This window comes from Nelusetta ayraudi, unplaced genomic scaffold (assembly GCF_046127955.1).
Source record: "Nelusetta ayraudi isolate G7.1 ecotype Tasmania unplaced genomic scaffold, CSIRO-AGI_Nayr_v1 ptg000043l, whole genome shotgun sequence".
NCBI classification, from domain to species: domain Eukaryota; kingdom Metazoa; phylum Chordata; class Actinopteri; order Tetraodontiformes; family Monacanthidae; genus Nelusetta; species Nelusetta ayraudi.
This window is the reverse complement of record NW_027466093.1, coordinates 2,059,540-2,070,000: the sequence shown is the minus strand read 5'-3', so window position 1 is coordinate 2,070,000 and position 10,461 is coordinate 2,059,540.

Genomic DNA, 10,461 nt, shown 5'->3' with positions numbered 1-10,461 from the left:
ATTCAGACTACTCTCCCTCCACTTTTTTTGTTTTGTATGAGCGTTTAAAAAAAACAACATAATGATAATCGAATAAGCTTTAGTTTATTAATCAGAATTAAAATAAGTAGGTTTTGCCCTTACAAGGTTGTAGTTTTGTTATAGATGAGTTCCTTTGTTGTAGTTTGGCGCTTGAAAAACTATATATGGGACGTACCATGACCTGAGGGATTTCCTCATCCCATCCCAGCTTGGTTCTGATGCTGAATGTGAATGTATCTTGCTGTACATCCCACTGAGCTCCAAGGGCCCTCTCCATAGGGAGCTGGTCTCTGTCAAGGTTAAGTGTTTTTACCTCTTTAGCTCTCTGCTCTTCAGGAATGGCGGCCAGCACCGAGCGATGATTGCTCACCCACTTATTGAGCTTAAATCCACCTCTACCGCACAGGTCTGTTAGCTGCTGGTACAGATGTATTGCTTGTTCCACCGTGCTGACGGCCTTTAGACAATCATCCACGTAGAAATTTTGACCAACAGTGTTTATAACCTCGGCTGGGAAGTCATGCTGATTGTCATCGAATGAAGCACAGCTTGGGGATGACACTGCCCCAAAGATGTGGACCAGCATCCTGTGCTCTTGTAGGTCCTTTGTAATGTCCCCATCTGGCCACCAGAGGAAGCGTAAGAAGTTTACATCCTGGTTGGAAACTCTTACTTGATGAAACGTTCCCTCAATGTCAGTCATGAATGCTACAGGGCCTTGGCGAAAACGAAGCAGCACACCTAGCAGTGTACTTGTCAAATTGGGACCCTGCAGGAGCTCTTTATTTAATGTTGTTCACTCACTTTCAATCTCACAGCCACTAAAAAACCTGATTGTGATTGAGAGGTCCTCAGCAGCCAATCACTGTTGGGAGTCCAGCCTTCAAACACTCCTCCTGAATCCAGAGTCACATCTGTGAGCATCTGGAACTTTGGCCCTGATCCTCCACACCACACAACTTGGGATGACAGCGCCACCTACCTGTATCCTTTCAGCAGCCAGTCCATGCTCTGACCCGTTTCCACTGTGGCCTGTTGTGTCATCTGGACCGGAGTCTGGATCATCAGTGTCCAGGTTCATGGAATCTGTCAGAGTGCCGCCGTCCTGTGATGTAATGATAGAGAATCACTTTATTTATACTAATGTGCAGAACCACTAGAGTGTCATTTCTTCACTGCTGTCAGCAACAAGCATTTGGTGTCACACTGGTGTACAACACTTATGGGCTAATTAATAAGAAATGACATATTTATGAATCACCTGCAATGCCCAGATTGTTGCTGCTTATCTGCTGATATGAGCCGTCAACTGTTGCAATATAGAACCACGGGCAGGAAATTACAATTAGTGTAGAGCGTATTATAATTTAAAAGTTTACTAATGGTAGTTCTTTCAAGAATTTAGCAGGGATGGAACAGGCTAACGTGACGACGTCACCTGTAACACGGTAGGAGCTGAACCTGCTGTCACGGCGAAAACTCTGTGTTACGTCCCGTCGAGGGGGACCGAGACGCAACGTGTGGGACACCTTCCCCCACTCCCAAGCCTCATTAATTTTTCACTGCAGTTGGCAGTTTCAACAAAAAACATTTTATTAATCAGTAAATGAAATAAACAAAACAACTTAACCGGTGGGCAGCAAAGGCTTCAGGGTGGGCCCAGGCCAAAATAATAAACCAAACTCCAACTAGCTCGAAAGAACTAACTAAAGAAAGAAAGAGAACCCAAATACAGAAAGGCTAACCTCCCTACATACTTATTAAACAGGAGAAAAGAGGGGACAAAGAAAATGGCAGCCCACCCCTACGGCTGTTTGCTCTAACGCCATTTCAGAAGTGACTAACTGCAGAGTTGGGAGCGGAGGAGGGATGACCGTCAGGCTGGCTCGACTGCTCCTCCTTCTCAGCCGTGGCGCGTCCAATCAGCAGCCGACATCCAGGACCGCACCTGCAAGGCGTCATCCACTCTCACACACACACACACAGACACAAAGATAGAGGCATCTAGACCCACCTGTGGGTCATATCACCCCCTCCCTTAAGAACTAAACCCTATTAACATACCGACAAACAAAACTAAACAAGAAAAACAGCTCAGTTCCCCCAAAATAAGAATTCCGCAGCTAGTCCACATCGTAATGCATCTGCCAACACATTATCAACCCCCCTTCCTGTGGCAAATCTGGAGATTGAAGTCTTGCAGGGGCAGAGACCACCGCATCTACGAGGGCATTATAGTCTGTAAAAACCTGACCCCAAATTAACATCAAGATGAGCACTGTCAGAAGGAGAGCCAAAGCTTCTTTCTTAACTTCCCAATAATGACTCTGTGTGCGTGCTGCTTAGTTGTGGCATGTCCCTCTACTTCTATGCTATTCTACAGCGGGGGTGGTCAGAAAACAATAGTGGGTGGCTCTCAATTAATTTAACAATATCATGACGGGCTGATGCAGGCAAATGGGACAAAAACGAGCTTAAGTTATTCATAATTTCAGAGTTTCCCAGGCGCGCCGAAGGAACACCGATTTTTTTTTTTTTTTTCAATGAGCCCTCCCTCCGCCAATGGGCACGGAGGGGGCGGAGGCTCAGGCGACACATTTTTCCGAGCGACGTAACGCCCGGTTCACACTGGACGCGGAAGCGCCACAAAGCGCCGCGAAGCGCCGCCGAGCGCTTCCATTCGGCGCCCACGTTAATCAATGTGGTGGTTGCGCGGCTCGCGGCATGCATTTGTTGTTTCGGCGTCTGCTCTATTTCGTGCGCGAGCTGCGAGCGATCCTCGTCAATAGTACAGGAAGTCGCTCAATAAAAACGAGAAAATCCGGTGAATTTTCAAAATAAACTAATTTCAAAAATAAAAACCGAATGATAAATTCGATCATATATCATATTTGTATGTTATATTTGTCAGTACATTGTATCAGAGTGCGAGAGAGATTAAACACACACACACACACACACACACACACACACACACACACACACACACACAGAGAGGAAGACTTGATCAAAATACGTCTGTTTGATCCTAGAGATGCCGGTCAATGATCATTATGAAAGAGGTCTTGTCTTGAGATGGACACCTGAGTGCGTGTTTCTATTTATTTACACACACACACACACACACACACACACACACACACACACACACACACAAAAAAGTAAGCTACGGAGCAGGAGCAGGCTGGCTACGGGGCGAGGGGGGGCGATGATGAAAATGATTTTTTTTATCTAATTTTTTTTAAAGAAAAAAAAAAGAAGCTCAAGTGGGAGTGAAAAAAAGACTGCAGCTGAGCAGAAGCGCTTGTCGACCGTCGCGGAGCTGTTCGCGTCTGGTGTGAACCAGTTGGAGCCTCGCTCGCGAAATTCGTCGGCGCTCGGCTTCCATTGAAATGAATGGCACGAGCCGCGCGCCTGTTCGCGTCTGGTCTGAACCACTACATTCAGTGCCTTTACATGGCACTAGAGAAAATCGAATTATTGCCTTAGTCCGATTATGATCGGAGAACTCACGTGCGTGTAAACACCTTACTCCGATTATGATTGGAGTTTGAGAACTCCGATTGGAATCGGAGAACCCCGACTGAGACACCCAGATAATGCGATTGGAATTCAAATTTCTCTGCCATGCATACGCCTTAATCGGACTATTAACTGGACAATGCGAGTGCGCATGCGCCACGCCTCGCTCTCGCGACTCATGACCGCACAACTACGTCGTCTAACAAAACAGACGGCGCGAAACAACCTGGCAAACGCGAATAAGAATGTTGACATTTGGAGAGAGGATGAGACCGGGGCGATGCTTTCTCTTCTAAAAGAGATGGACATATTAAAATAACGCGCAACGGAGACCTTTTTAAAAAGGGTAGCGCAGCAAATGCAGGGCTCCGGCTTTGCGCACCCCTGAACAAATACGTATTCCTTCGTATTTATATTTCTACCTTTTCGTTCACATTTTTTATAAGTTAGAAGAATTTTAACTTTGTAAATAAAAGCACAGCAAAGACATGTTTTCCTGATTTGATTTTATTTTGGTAATTTCGCTGTTATTCTGCTGGAAACGGCGTGCAGCGGCACCAGCTTCCTCCACGGTCGGCTCTTTAATGAGCGTGTGTATAACTGAAGACATCGTTCCTTTGCAAAACCTGTACGCAAAGTCTCCCACCAGTCTGCGCAGAACCCGAATCCAACAAGAACGAGAGTTTGCGGTCCGTAGCGACGGCACAAAGCGTAGCATCGAAGTGTTGTTGTAGCCCTCCAACAGCAAACAACGTTCTTGTCTGCCTTTTAAAATAACCAGGAGCACAAGAAATAGGGTACACCTTATCTGCAAAACAAGTAACACGTACATTATGAACTATCGTTCCATATCATAATAGATTTAATATGTCAACTGAAAGCAGCTGACTATACATATATATATATATATATATATATATATATATATATATATATATATATATATATGTATACATATATATATATGTATATATATATATATATATATATATATATATATATATATATATATATATATATATATATATATATATATATATACATATATATATATATATACATATTAACCTCTTTAATTGAACTCCAAAACATACATGGTCAAAATCCATATTATTATTATGTTACACAAAACAAAAAAAAAGTGTGACATCCACTTGTAGTGCATTATTTTTGCCAGCAAGCTTCTGTTGTTGCGACTGACCACATTGATCCGTGTTTTCCATATACTCACCTGTGGAGTGATGTGCAATCAGCACGTGACCTCTACAATGAGCTTCCACCCACGGAAGTGCCATAGGAGGACAAGGATTAAATAGTATGGCTTGTCCACCAGAAGGCTGTATTATGGTGTACATAATATAAAACTTCGGCCCAGTTCTGCTTGTATTGCAATGGTTGCTGTTCCTGAAGTTTCATTTTTCCCTTTTTCCCTTTTTATTTTTTACATCCATGTTTGTGATGAAATAGTATTGTGAATCGCTAGCTCGCATTGCATGCTGGGAAACCGCGTCACTCAAGGAAGTTTTGGCTTCGCTGACACGGTCCTGAAGGGAAGTGGGTTTTAGTGCACTGGAACGGGATGAATGTGTTCAATCAAGCAGTACAAACCTGATTAATTGTCTTAATACTTGACTTGGAATGGCCATATTGTTTAGGATTAGAATTAGATGACAACTTCTTCACAATATTTGCAACTATTCAATTTGACCAGCAGGTGTCAGTAGAGGACGAAATTTCATGTTGACTATTTCCTAATGGAAGTGCTCTCTTTACGTTGGATTTTTCTCATAATTATTTGAAGTGTAGGCCTGTAGTTGATGAGGAATCACGGTGTGCTAACGCTACTCAAACAGCTTACATGAAAAAAGGGAGTGTGATTTGGGTTTGTGGTACATTATGACAAACTTGGACTTGCAAGACTGAGGCGACGGTTCAATTCCCATCAATGTGTATTATATATGTGTTATTTAGCTCATCTATTCTACATTTTAAATAGATCACATTTGACATCTGACCCACTGAACACTTACTATTGAACATATTTTTAAACTATGGGCTATTTAGTCTTGTTTTAGGATATAATATAATTCATTGCACAAACTGTCAGGCTAAGTATAGAGCTATAGTCTACTACAATCAGTCGTGCCAAAAAAGAGACATTGTCTTTATTTTTCATTTTTATTTTATTGTGTCAGCATTGAACCATACAAGCATGTAGTGTTGTCCAACAAGAATGCATGGCGAATCAAATCCCAAACAACCTATGAAACAATGAACACGTTTCCATTGCCCTTCATTTTATTGAGCACTAGATGACCTCCTCGAGCACTGTGTCATTGAAGCCTCGAGTAATGAACCATTTTTTGAAACAAGTGTCGAAGCTTCAACAAAGCCTCGATCGGCCATCACTACCTACGGCTGCGTGCTCTAACACCATTTCAGAAGTGACTAACTGCAGAGTTGGGAGCGGAGGAGGGATGACCGTCAGGCTGGCTCGACTGCTCCTCCTTCTCAGCCGTGGCGCGTCCAATCAGCAGCCGACATCCAGGACCGCACCTGCAAGGCGTCATCCACTGTCAGACACACACACACACACACACACACAGACACAAAGATAGAGGCACCTAGACCCACCCGTGGGTCATAACACTCCGTGTGGATCTTTTCACTCTGGCATTGAAAGGGGGTGCTAGCGCTAGCTGTTTGCTAAGCTATGTACAGACAGCACCACCGCTTGCCGAACCACATAGTCACACTGTTTATATACAACAACTCGTCATCAATATCTCTAAAGTAGAAGTCAAGAACTTTTTTCAAAAACGATAACTAACTCAAACTTTTTTGTGTGTTTATAAAAACAAACTAAAACAAACTTAAATTGAAGTCATATTTCACTTCGTTTACGTCTGTCAAATGAATATTTGCCCAGGAAAATCTTTTAGTTTTACGCAGCAGCACCTAAATGCACGTCGCGTTCTGTGACGTCACCCCTCTTTCACAGCAGTATGTTGACGCGCGACTCGCGGCGGGAAAGTCCGATATGCCACTTTTTCCCAATACGACGAAGAGAGTGACAAAAGCCAATGTCTTGTGGTGGAAAGACACAAAATATGTGGCTTGCTTCTAAAAAGGGAAAAACCCCGACAAACCTCCATTTAAGAAGCTCGCACAAAGCAGTAGTGAACATGTTTATTGAGACTGGGAAGTAGACACGACAGTTTGACTCAGTTGACTCAAATATCCTGTGGCGATGAGAGTGGTTATGGCTATCTGATAAAGCAAGATTTAATATTGGGAATTTAACAAAATGAAAAGGAACCGACAACGCCACTCTGGGAATTTCACCCAGGGAGTTCTACTAAACACAAAAGTAATAATCAGGCACACAGGTAAGTTCTACGAGGAAGGAGTAGGAGACGTGGTTCAGAATGTTTAAAATATCAAACCAACTTTTATTCAACATTTAACAGAAACAAGACGACTCACGGGATGTGATGATGGTGTTCAGAGCTGAGGCCACCTAGATATAGCGGAGCAGGTTGGATGGGGACGGAAGCCCAAGGGAGTCACCCCAATCACACGTGCACATCCCAGTGGGCAGTCAAAATTGGGTGGCGACGACACAGCAAACTAAAACCAAAAAAAGAGGGATACCACCACCCGTCAACTGTACCAACCATTGTCAGAACTTATGGAGCAATTGTATTTTATTATACAGTAAAAATGGGATACAAGGTCGTTTTTGCCTGTTTGAAAAGCTAAAAAACAACAACTTTGAGGCTTAATATCTCCAAAATGCTACAGTAAAAATCTTTGAAAATAACTGAGGATGTAGTCATGGTGTTCCTCAGGTCAACTGTACAAATCATTGTCAGAACCTATGGATCAATTTGATGTTATTGAACAGTAAAAATTGAAACAAAACAAAAAAAAATTCAGAGAGAGAGAGAGAGAGATACTTAATTTTAAAACCGGAAGTTAACGGTTTTAAACCGTTTTAAACCGTTAACTTCCGGGAGCGCATGGCTCCCAAAATGTTTTTGACTTCCGCATTGATGGGATAATAGAGCATGCTCAGTTGTGTCAGTGTGGAGACCGTCACTGACAGACGTGCGCGCTCACGAACCGTACAAAATTCAACGTGGAAATGAATGTATTTTATACGGAACAACTGACGATTGTTGTTTCGAAATTTTATAAATAATAATGATTTATTATTATTATTATTATTATTATTATTATTATTATTATTATTATTAATAATAATAATAATAATAATAATGATAATAATAAAAAAAATAATAATAATCACCCTTTTTATTTTATTATTATTATTATTATTATTATTATTATTATTATTATTGATAATAATAATAATAATAATAATAATAATAATAATAATAATAATAATAATAAAATAGTATTATTATGATAATATACTATTATCTGTGTATTAAACAAGTGAGCAATGAACTGAATAATAAATAATAATTCTTTGAAGCAACTCTCTATGGACCATAACAGCACTGCCACACATATTTTTTAATCAATAACCTCTTTGGAAAGCAGACAAAGTAATGAAATGATTGGTCTATTTATTTCATCAGAACTAAAAAATAAAAACTGAACGATCTTGAAAGGTCCTCCCTTTCTCTTGCACCTGTCGACCGGTCAACTTTTGGCTTCACTACAGTGTTCGAGAAAATGCCGACCTGTGCTGCAATTAACTGTGTCACCCGATCAACAGGCAAAGGGTGCAAAGGACCCACGTTATTTCGGTAAGAATGATTAATGAAATGACTGTCAGGCACTTTTATGCCGCTGACGTTTTTACGTACGTACGTCCGTGTGTGTGTAGCTAACACAAATCTGCAAATATTTTGTCGTCCTCATGGAATTAAACAGCACACCATGTTAATTTATCAGCGAGTGCTCTCTCTTTTCATGCAACTCATCACGCTTAACATGTAATGCTGAATCATGAAAGCTATGGAGCAAAAAATAATAATTACATAAACGAGTGAAATAAAATGTGTCATTCATTCAATAAAGATTTCATTCATTCATCTTCTATACCCGCTTATTCCTATTCAGGGTCACGGGGGTCTGCTGGAGCCTATCCCAGCTGTCTTAGGGCGAAGGCAGGGTGACACCCTGGACAAGTCGCCAGTTCATCGCAGGGCCACATAGAGACAAACAACCATTCACACTCACATGCACACCTACGGACAATTTAGAACGTTCAATTGACCTCACGTGCATGTTTTTGGAGTGTGGGAGGAAGCCGGAGAACCCGGAGAGAACCCACGCAGACATAGGGAGAACATGCAAACTCCACACAGAAAGGTCCCAGGTCCGGGCAGTTGAAAATGCCATTTTATTTCATTTAACAAAGCATATCATTATTTCATCATGCCTTTAATTGTTTTGTGGTCCTGTGTTTTAGTGCTTCATAATCATATTCTGTTGTCAAATTTGCCCATCAAAGTCAGATTAGTAATCCTGTACATCAGTTTAAGGAAAACCAATTCTAGGTAATGGATTGCTGATGTATTTTAGCTAGCACTAAACTTTCTGCACAACTGACTGCATTGTGTTCAAGCTTAAATGAGTTAAATATGTTAAATTACACAAAAAAATATTGTACATTTGTTTTTGGAATGTTTTGCTTTTTACAGCTTTCCTTTTGGGGACAGAAAAAGGTTGCACAAATGGGTGGAAAATGTGAGAAGAAAAAACTGGACACCCAATGACAACTCCAGGCTGTGTGCTCTTCACTTTGAGGAGAAATCTTTCATTTTGCGTGGTGAGAGAAAGTGCCTAACTTCAACAGCTGTCCCAACCATTTTTATTCATTCATTCATTCATTCATTCATCTTCTATACCCGCTTATTCCTATTCAGGGTCACGGGGGTCTGCTGGAGCCTCTCCCAGGTGAGAAAAAGTGCCTAACTTCAACAGCTGTCCCAACCATTTTTAGTTTCTGGAAATTCCCTCTTGCCTATTTCTTTATTGATGCACTGACAGTGGGAGAGCATGTAAACATAATCAGCGATGCCTTCAAAGACTTAAAAATCCTGGAGTTCGCACAGTGTGTTTGACATGTGATGGCCCATCTTGCCATTTTGCCATGTTGAGGGCGCATGTATGGGCTGAAATATGTGCCACCAGAAACTGAATTTGAATCATTGATATTTGAATTTGAATGGCTAAATGCGAATAATTGAATTAAAATTTTGAATTTGAATCACATCATTTGAAATTGTATTGTTAAATTTGAATCATTGCATTGAAAAACTGTATTTGAATATAAAAAGATAAATTGAAATTCAATAAAAAAAAATTGATTGTCACTGAAAATCCAACTGTCTAGACTTCTTCATATTCAGTTCTCACAATTCAAGTTCAGATCTCAAAATTCAGTTTCAATTTACTGTGACAGACATCCGGGTGCTTGGAGGATGAAGGGGAAGAGCAATCAAGCTCAGATACACAGGACTCCTCTTCGGCCAATCAGCACTTACTTTTGTACACTTACGTTGATGGACCGGTGTTCCGGTTCAACTCACTACTATTAACGATTATTAACGATTTCTCCTTGTGGTCCAAGTCAGTGTCAATGTCTAGACAGTTGGATTTTCAGTGACAATCATTTTTTTTTAATTGAATTTCAATTTCAAATTTTACTATTCAAATACAGTTTTTCAATGCAATGATTCAAATTTAAAAATACAATTTGAAATGATGTGATTCAAATTCAAAATATTAATTCAATTATTCGCATTTAGCTATTCAAATTCAAATATAAATGATTCAAATTCAGTTTCTGGTGGCACATATTTCAGCCCATACTCTTGGAGCAGATTTAAATGTAAATTCAATGAGGCCCTCATTTACTAATCCTGCTGATACCTCACA